Source organism: Molossus molossus, unplaced genomic scaffold (genome assembly GCF_014108415.1).
Source record: "Molossus molossus isolate mMolMol1 unplaced genomic scaffold, mMolMol1.p scaffold_m16_p_3, whole genome shotgun sequence".
Classification (NCBI taxonomy): domain Eukaryota; kingdom Metazoa; phylum Chordata; class Mammalia; order Chiroptera; family Molossidae; genus Molossus; species Molossus molossus.
Window position 1 is genome coordinate 90,167,332 of NW_023425366.1, and position 9,663 is coordinate 90,176,994.

The following is a 9,663-nucleotide window of genomic DNA, read 5'->3' on the forward strand; positions in this document are numbered from 1 at the left end:
GCTGCCTTCCTTCCGGTCGGCGAGCCGACCAATCCGAGCAAGCCGGTGTAATCTTCGGCTCCACTCGGCTCTTTTCGCTGTTGCGGGCAGCGTGGGGGCAGCCGCCGCTCGAGAGACGCTTTCCTTTTTTTATTTTTTTCCGTGTGTTCACTTCCGGGTCCGGCGCGGATCCGGATGCCCGAGGCAGGAGGATGTTTGACCTCCGGATAAGTGAGGCGCTGCTGTGCATTCATTCCCGGCTGCATCGGTGGCGACAGCAGCGGCCCCGGCGGCGACTCTCCAGCCAGAGGCGGCGGTAGGACGCACCGGCAGTAGTGCAGGGACCCAGTCCGAGCCGAGCTGCGTTATCTCCCTCGCTCGTTCCTTCCCCCCTGCCTCGCTCGCTCCCTCCCTGCGTGGCTCGCTTTCCTCCTCCGGCCGCCGGCGGGTGTGATGTGCCGCCGCCGCCGCTGCCCCCGCCGCCGCTGACTGGGGGCGCCGCCCGCGCCCGGACCGACCCCGCTGCTGGCGGCCGCGCCTCTGAGGTAAAGCCCCCTCCGCGTTGGCGCCGGGTCGTGTGGCCCGGCGGCAGCCTTCTGGTGGCCGCGGCTGCCTTCTTCCCGGGTGGGGCGGGGTGGGCTGGGGTCCCGGCTGAGTGGGGTGGGGGGGGCGCGGCGGGGCGGGGGCCTCGGGGGAGGGGTGGGCGAGGACCCCGGCGGGCGGCGGCGTGGCGCGGGCGGGAGGGGGCCGCGGCCGGGGGGCGAGGGCGCCGAGGCTCGGTGGGCAGGGAGGGGGCCGCGGGCGGCGGGCGGCGGGCGGCGGGCGGGCTGCACAAGTTGCCCGAGTGGTGCGGCGCGAGTGGGGACTGGAGGGAGGTGGGCGAGCTGGGCAAAGGCAGGGCTTCTTTAGCAGGGGTTTGAGTCGGGAGTGCAGTTCCCAGCACTCTTTGATTGTGTCCAGACAATTCCCTTCGGAGTGGGGGTTTCGGGCAGGAGGGAGGAAGGCAGAGGTCTTGGTGCTGGAAGGAGGTGTCGGGGGCCAGCATTCATTTCAGGGGCAAACTTCGCTTTGGGGCGTTTGTTGTAAGGCAGGGGGCAGGGATTTACCTATTTGATAGAGCTTTTGACTGAGCTCAAAACTTACCCAAGGCATTAGTCGGAGTAACACAATTACTCGGATGGTTACTGTTACGGTGCTGGTTTGTTTATCCCACATGCGGGGAAGTGACACAGAGAAGCGCCGGTTCTCTGACCACATTTCTGCTCTGCGGGGCGGTGATGGAGATGTGTGTGTTCTGGTGGGTGGGGGTAGTTAGGTCCGTGCTGTGGTCATCCTAGTTCTCCCGGGGAAGGAGGAAAAGTTAATGGGTGGGAGAGAGAGTGTGCCTGTGTGGGAGATGGCTACTGTTGCTACACTGTGCGAATGTTTTAACTCTGGTGTAATGAGTACCAAGGCTGGTCAGTAAGTGACTCCCTCTTAACCTTTTGGTTTAGAACATGGACTTGACAAATTTAAAATCTAGTGATTTTTAATAAGCTAAGAAAAGAAGTCAGTATTTATTGCTTTTGCTGTTCTTGTGATATGAATGACATTTGCCCACAGATAGTAAAATATGTTGAACTATAAGTTGGAATACTTTTTAAAGGAAAAAATATATATAATTTAAAAAGCCGTGTGTGTGTGTGTGTGGCTGTGTGTTGTGTATGCTTGTTTTCTTTATAAATAAATTATGGAAGAAAATATCACAAAAATTATAATGAGAATGATTTAAAATTAGAAATGTCTGAGGCCAGTTTAAGAAAACATTTTCCACCAAAAATCAGATCTAGTTTGTGACATTCTTAGTAGCTGTTTGGGGTGAGGGGGTGGAGAGATGTGCTTAGTGTATTTTATGATTATTCTCAAACTTTGCCCCAACTGTATTCTAAGTGAAGTTGAATTATCTTCATATTTTGTATACATTAGCCTTTATATTTGCACAAAAGGCAAAAACTATATTTATGGGCATTGAAAGGAATATGTTACCAAATAAATTACATGGCTTTGACATAGATTCTTAGCAGAGTATATAGACACATTTGCTTTCAGGGAGTTTGCATTTTTGGATATGCATCAGGTGTAAGTAGTTCTTATTAAATACGGGACAGAAAGGTTAATTTTAATGTTGATATATATGAGACTTTTGGGGAACTCTTGGAAAATGATTATCATATTTACTGATGCTTTATTGTACTTAATGACCTCTTCTGCAATAATCAACTTAAAAAAATAATGCATTCTCTATTAATGTTTTCATCATCATATTTCCAAGCATTGACTGTTAATAAAATCTTCAACACAGGAAAGTAATTTATTTCTTCAAATAAAAGGACTGGGATTAGAATCAAGGATAGTTTAGTTCAACCTGGACCTTTAATATGTGCTAGGGAATTTTACTGTGTGGTGAGGATGGAAGAGTGGGTAGAATATGAAGATGAATGAGACTCAGTAGCTGCCTTCAAGGAAGAAGCTGGCTTTCACAGATATAATTGCAACACAAAACTTCTGTGGGCTTTATTATAGATGCATGGTAACATGGTGTGTGTGTGTGTGTGTGTGTGTGAGACTAATTTTTGACTAGGGAATTATGAATGAATTTACAGCTGGTATCAGTCCATTTAGGCCTTAAAATATATTAATGGGCAAAATGGGGGCTGTGTGTGAATGGGGTAGTTTTCTAGGTAAAGGGAACAGCCTGAGCACAGGCATATGGGTTAAGTATTATGGGGTCTGTTGAGCTGGACATAAGGCTGCTGTTCTGGGAGGTCTTTGTGGGAAAGGAAACTATGAAGGTAGGTGGAGATTAGGCCAGGGAAATCCAGCATGCGTTGTATTTAAAAATGAGTCATTTTGAGGCATGAAGGTCCAAGTGTATAGAGTCTATTTTAATAGGAAGTAGATAAGGCAAATAAAGATAGCTAATTGAAGGAAATAAATTATAACAGAATAGTCAACTTCTTATCATTTATGTTAATAGAGAAAAACAGAAAAGTATAAAATCTTAAACAGTTCATACATGGTTTACCATATTTCTTCACTTGCATTTGAATATGGGTGTGTCTGGTAATCTGGTAATTGGTTTTACATGAAATAAATCCAGACTGTAAAAATGTGACTCAGGAATAAATGGAAAGCAGCAGTACATTTACTTCTCTGTGTCCCCTCTGTAATCCCCTTCATGCTGGGACTGGCCATTATTTTGGTGTAGTTTATTGGTTCAGATTTTTTTTCAGATTGGAACAGGTGGTTGTTTAGTTTCAAAGGGTTTGCCAAAAGGATGTATCAAACTAGAGGGCATGCTGAAATATTAAATAACAAGACAAATTACAGTTCATTGGGTAGTTACATTATTGTTAATACATTTGAAGGTGAGATTTACTATAGTTCAAGTGAAATGTAAGGAGTCTGCATACAAAGAGAATTGACTATAGCAGTGAGATAATAAAATGAGGAACTTCTACAGTTCTGGATAAATATGTATGAGGTTTTTTGTCATCTTAAATACCAGATAACCCTAAAATAATTTAACTCCAAACTTATTATCATAGGAGTGCTTAGAAAAATATCATACTCCCAACACCAGTAGAATCATGTTACAGGGAAAGTTGGTTGATGGTTTTGCTATTTTCCTTTTAATCTTCTAAAAGGATTTACATTATAACTGAAGTTGTGTTATTTTGAACCTCCCAATAACAATAATACCTGCTACAATTTAAGTGCCTACTTTGTATAGGGACCATAAATGCTACTGTTCAAACAACTATGAGTTAGGTGGTATAAACCCCTTTCTTTGCCTAAGAAACAAAGTCTTTTAGAGTTTAAGTAACCTGTTTTATATCTTGAAAGTACATTTTTAAATTAGTTTTTTTTATTTCTAGCTTCAAAGTCTGAAACCACTGGTGATCTGTTTTTTCTAATCTTTCATCTTTTTTTGTTGTTGTTCTTTTTTCAAGCAGTTAAACACTTAGTGATATTGATTGGTGGTGTTAATATGTGTCTGGGTGTTGATTTTTCAAGATGTAATTTCTTTGTAAGTAGCAGTGTGAGGATATCTGAAGTTCTCTAACTGTAGAGATTCTGTAGGAGTGGACAGTATGGTTTTAATCATGTAAGCTACTTCAGAGTATCACTTTTGTGCTGATCTGCAGGACCGAACTATACTTGGATTCCGTGTCTTTAAAACGTAACTGTCCTCTTATATCTCTCTCATTCTGTATATTCGAAGTAGTTCAGAGGCTCTTCAAAGTCGCTTTATATTAATGGATAAGAGAGCCTCTGAACTACTCCGAAAATATGAAAAGAGAGAGAGATATGGGGACAGACATGTTTTAGAGACACAGGAGAGGCTGCTGTTTAGCCATGTTTTCTCCAACTCCTTTCTCAAAGGTGAGATTTAGAAACTAGAAATGTTTGTGTTTCCTCCTATTGTGGGACCTTAGGAAGGTGTGTAGTGATTTGTTCTCATACTATAGGAAGTGATTGGTTATATTCCCTCATGCCATTCCCTGCTCATCATCTTAGTTATCAGAAAGAATTCTTAACAGTGAACTTGAAGTGTTTATGTACTTGGTAGATAAAACTACACATTTTGGTCATTTTCTTTACTAATGATATATCACAGTTAATAATTTAATTTAATGAAAATTTCTAAGTTATGTTGACATCTGGCTAAAGCACATCCACATTTTTTATAGCTTTAACTGGAATTAGGTAAAATCTCATGATAGATTATTTCTTTCTTAAGCACAAACTTCTAATATTTTTTTCTTTAGTGAGGTAATGTCAGATTTTAGCTGTATTCAAAATTATTGCATTTATTTAGCTTATTTGTGTTGAACTACTTTCTTTAGCTATGAGGGCACTGTTCTGTTTGGTGTGTAGCCATCTCAAGAACAAGTCAACAGCAACCCCCCCCCCCCAAACCGAACAGATTGAAAATTAAATAAAGGGAGAGATTATTCTGCTATTATGCTCTTCATCAAGATTGAGAAAATTCGCCCTGGATGGTGTGGCTTGGTTGGGTGTCATTCTGTGCACAGGTCAGGGCACATGGCCAGTTATGGCTCAGTCCCCAATAGGGGGCATGCAGGAGGCAGTAGATCCATGTTTTGCTCTCACAAGGATGTTTTTCTCTCTCTCCCTTCCTCTCTCTGTAAAAATCAATAAAAAATACCTTAAAAATAAAAAAGATTGAGAAAATTCATATAAAGTGCCAAGATGTGATATCTGGCATATAGTAGGCACTGTATAAATCTTAGAAGCCAATTCAGAAGTTGCTAATATATATATAATGTGTTGTCACAGGGTTGATTGGTGGGTAGAATAAGCAAAGACTTTTAGGAAAAGCTTTTTAAAAAAATTTTTACTTTAATTTTTAAAATCGTTTTTGTTGTGTTACAGATGTTCCCCCTTTTTCCCCCATTGATCCCCTCCTCCCCACTTCTGCCTTCTCCACACTGTTGTCTGTGTCCATTGGTTATGTATATATATGCATATAAGTTCCTTTGTTTATCTCTTCCCAATACCTCCCCCTCCCATAGGAACAGACTTTTACAGACAAATCTCTTTTAACTCACCTCTGCTTAACTCACTCAGAAGATTAAGATATACTCTTCATTCATTTACTGCTTGATGCTCATGCTACAGCACTGAATAGCAGTAGACTACTCTATAGTTTCTTGAACTTTTAGTCCAACCAGTTATTGTATACTTACCAAGAATTTTTTGTGTTTATACACAACAAATTGTTAATAGCAGTTGTACTGATATTGTCATTTCATACTTTAATGAAACATTATTCAGTGAATTGTGAATGCAAAAAAGGTGTTTGAGAACCAGTGGCCACTTCGCTAACAGGTAAGTAGCTAAAATTAATTAACAGTTGAAATAAGTGTGGGTGAAATAACTTTAAATGATTAAGGAAAAACTCCTAAAAATCTAAAAAGATTCTTCCTGCTTTTAAGTGTTTGTGAGATGTCTTTCTACATTTAAGAAACAGAAATTGGAAATAACAGGTGATGTGGTTTTCAGAAAAAGGTAAAATAGGACTACAATCCATAGACCCTTATTTAAAGAAAAGGTTATGGTCTTGCATTTATTTTTTTTTTGTTACAGATATTTCACCTTTTTTACCCCATTGGCACCCCCCTCCCCACCCCTCCCCCGCCCCATCCCGGGCTTAGTTGTCCATGTTATGGTCTTGCATTTAAAATACTGTCTTGTGAATGTACATTTTTATGTTTTTGTTGTGATAAAAATTTTAAGGTATGTAGTTTTTTTAAATGATTTCCCCCTTTTAACTAAGTTTTTAGGAGCCTTGGTTAATAAAAATATATTAAAGAGTATCTGCTTCTAAAATGTCATCTAGTTTATACTCTCTCTTAGAGATTTATTTAAAATCATCCTTTTTTAAAAAAGAAATCTTGCTATTCCTGAACCTATAATCATTAATACCTTAGGGTGAATTGTCTAATTATCTAGTCACATGATCAGTTTGTTGTTCTCACATATTTCTTGATATGATTCCCTCATCTGATTTCATATGCTACTTTTCAGCTTTCAAAAAATGTTTTTATTTTTTTTTTAGAGACAGAGAGAGAGATAGAAATACTGATGTGGGAAACATCGATCAGCTGCCTCCTGCATGCCCCCTACTGGGGATTGAGACTGCAACTTGGGCATGTGCACTGACGGAATGGAACTGGGATCTCTCAGGCCATGGGGTGACACTCAGTCCACTGATCCACACTAGCTGGGCTACTTTTCAACTTTTATACAGCATCATGGTGGGAGAGAAGCCATTCTATAATTCCAGTGTCTCCTCTACCTAGTGCTGGAATGAAGTGGTAGAGGAAATGGTCCCTTGGAAGGGGAAATGCCATACCCTTTATGTGTACCAGAAGTACTTGTGCTTATTGCAAAACATGTTGGTTTAACAGCTCATAGTAGCTACCCTCCTTGTCTTGTCTACCTACTTCAGCCCAGGTGGAAAGGAGAACTTTGTTTAACAGAAGGAGGTCCAGGAAAAGTTGATGGGATATACTGTTTGTCTTGGTGTCACCACATTACAATGCCTGACATGCAGTAGCTCCTGCAATAGAACACTGAGTATGGAGGTAGGGCTAGTTTTTCAGAGCTTTGGCCTGCCCCTCTATGATTATCTTGGCTCTGCTCTCCCCTGTGTGTTGGATTCATCCTCAGGCTGGTAGGAAGATCACATCTAGACATACATTGTCCAGGAAATCTTTTGCACAAGCCTACCAGCATACTTTTCTGTTCATGTTTTATTGTCCAGAATTAGGTCAGGTACACTTCCTAATCAGGTATGACAAGGGGAAAAGGGTTGGTTTTTACTAACCAGGATATATCCTTGTAATTGGGGATGACATTACACTTCACTGAATTACATGGTGGAGGGAAGATATTTAAAAAATAGTGGGAGGGAAAAATATGGGGGAAATGGATGTTTGAGAGACAATCAATAGTGACCACTACATCTGTTTGTTTTAGAATGAAAATAAATAATGCATATAAGTGTACTTTGAACTTTAAAGCATTGTACAAATGTAAAAGATGAAATATTAGAAAGTACTTCTATGTTACTATCTTAAATATGTTCAAGTATCAATGATTTAGGAGCTAAAAACAATAATTTTCTTAATGACTAGAAGTACTTGTGCTTATTGCAAAACATGTTGGTTTAACAGCTCATAGTAGCTACCCTCCTTGTCTTGTCTACCTACTTCAGCCCAGGTGGAAAGGAGAACTTCTTTGTTTAACAGCTTTGAATCAGTATTGTTTACTTTGCTCTTTTGCTCAGAATCATGGGCTGGTTCTTTAAATCAGCCATCCAGTTACCTTTAGCGAAGATATCGATGTTCTCAAGCTATGTAAAACTGCTGCCAGATGGTTTATTTATTTATTTTTTAAAGTAAAATAAGTAAACAGACAAATCTGTTTATATATATTTTTTTCACGAAAGTTGTTATCTTGAAGATTTCTTTTCTTTCAGTATATATGAAAGAGTATATGTATTTGTGTGTGTATACACACATACATGTGGAGATACATATATGTATATATGCAGAATAAATATATAGAATTATTGTAATTGTAATTCTTGTAATTGTTGCAATTATCGTTGTAAATATATAGAATAAATTCTTCCACCCCCTGGAAGGATATTTATTTTCTTGACAGCTATTTAGTGAGATTTGGGATGATTTCTACCTTTATACTTATTTTTTCCTTTATTGATTTTTTTTTTTAGAGAGAGAGGAAGGGAGAAGGAGAGAGAGATAGAAACATTAATGAGAGAGAACATTGATTGGCCACTTCCTGCATGTTCCCCAATGGGGATCGGGTCTACAACCTGGGCATATGCCTTGAGCGTCTCTGTATTGTTGAGGTTTTCAGGTATGTAATCATTATTTTTACCATCAGAAAAATAGTAAAATTTTTTTTTTTGCATATGGAGTGTGGAATACTGGGATGTAGGATGTTTTCTTCCAATTTATATTTTAAAATATAATTCTGCTGTCATGGATATTACCTTGAATAAAGTGTGCCTCACATACACTGATACTTTGTACTTATCTTTATTTTCAAAATTGGACTTATTAAAATTTAAAGTTGAGATTGGCCATATGATACCTTTTGATCCAAATGTACTTTATAAAACTGAAGGAGTTCTGAATATTTTGTTATTACCTATTTTTTTAAACTTGTTCGGTTTTGGCTAGAGGTAGTATACTTGGCAGTGTATTAAAGTACAGTACATTAGAGTCAAAGTTATAGTCACAGTTTCCTTTAGTAAAAAAGGAAGTGAAAAATGTTTTTTTCCCTTATACCCAGTTGGTGTCATGTTTATTTTCTATTTCTGTGAAATACTTATTTTATATTCTAGTAGTGAATACTTTCAATGATAGGCAAGTATAGTAGGTTATGTGATAGGGAGAGGAGAGAAAATTCCCATTATTCCACCAGTCTTATAGTGTGCAAATACATACTACAAGACCTTTTTTTTAAAATCCTCACTCGACGTTTTTCCATATTTTGTTCAGATAGAGTGGGAGGGAGAGGGAGAGAGAAACATTGACGTGAAAGGGACACATTGAGTGGTTGCCACCCGCACGACCCAACCAGGGTCGGGGACAAACTGCAACTGAGGAATGTGCCCTTAGTGGGAACCGAACCCGGGTCTCTCTGGACTGCAGGCCAACGCTCTAAACGCTGAGCCAAACCACCTAGGGCTACAAGGCCTTTTAATAAAAACTAATTGGCATGCAAAAATAGCCTAGTGTTGTTTTGAAAGTGAAACTAGTAGGTATCAGTTGTTGGTGACATTAAAAAAAAACTGGTGTTTGTAGATGCATTTTTAAAAATTGATCTTAGAGAAAGGAAGGGAGGGAGGGACGGAGGGGGAGAGAGACAGAGAGAGAGAGAAACATTAATGTGTTGCCTCGGGCACACGTCCCAACTGGGGATTGCACCCAAAATCTGGGTAAGTGCCCTGATTGGGAATTGAACCCTCCACCTTTTGGTGTGCAGGAATATGCTCCAACAAATGTAGATATATATTTTTATAAGACATTATTTTATTTTCTTCCTTTTGTTCCAGGGATCTGAAAACAAGATATGAACAAA

At 39.7% G+C, this 9,663-nt stretch overlaps 1 protein-coding gene across 8 annotated transcripts in view; it reads left to right on the top strand.

Moving 5' to 3' along the window:
- Positions 1–489: 489 nt before the first annotated feature.
- The window catches only part of CSNK1G3 (casein kinase 1 gamma 3), a 93,943-nt gene continuing 84,769 nt past the window's right edge, over positions 490–9,663 (top strand). For 2 of the 8 annotated variants that reach the window (XM_036278832.1, XM_036278834.1), the window contains exon 1: positions 490–524. The gene's annotated coding sequence lies outside the window, so the exon portion shown is untranslated. The remainder of the gene's footprint in view (positions 525–9,663) is intronic. The other 6 variants (XM_036278835.1, XM_036278836.1, XM_036278837.1 and 3 more) reach the window with 3 other exon arrangements.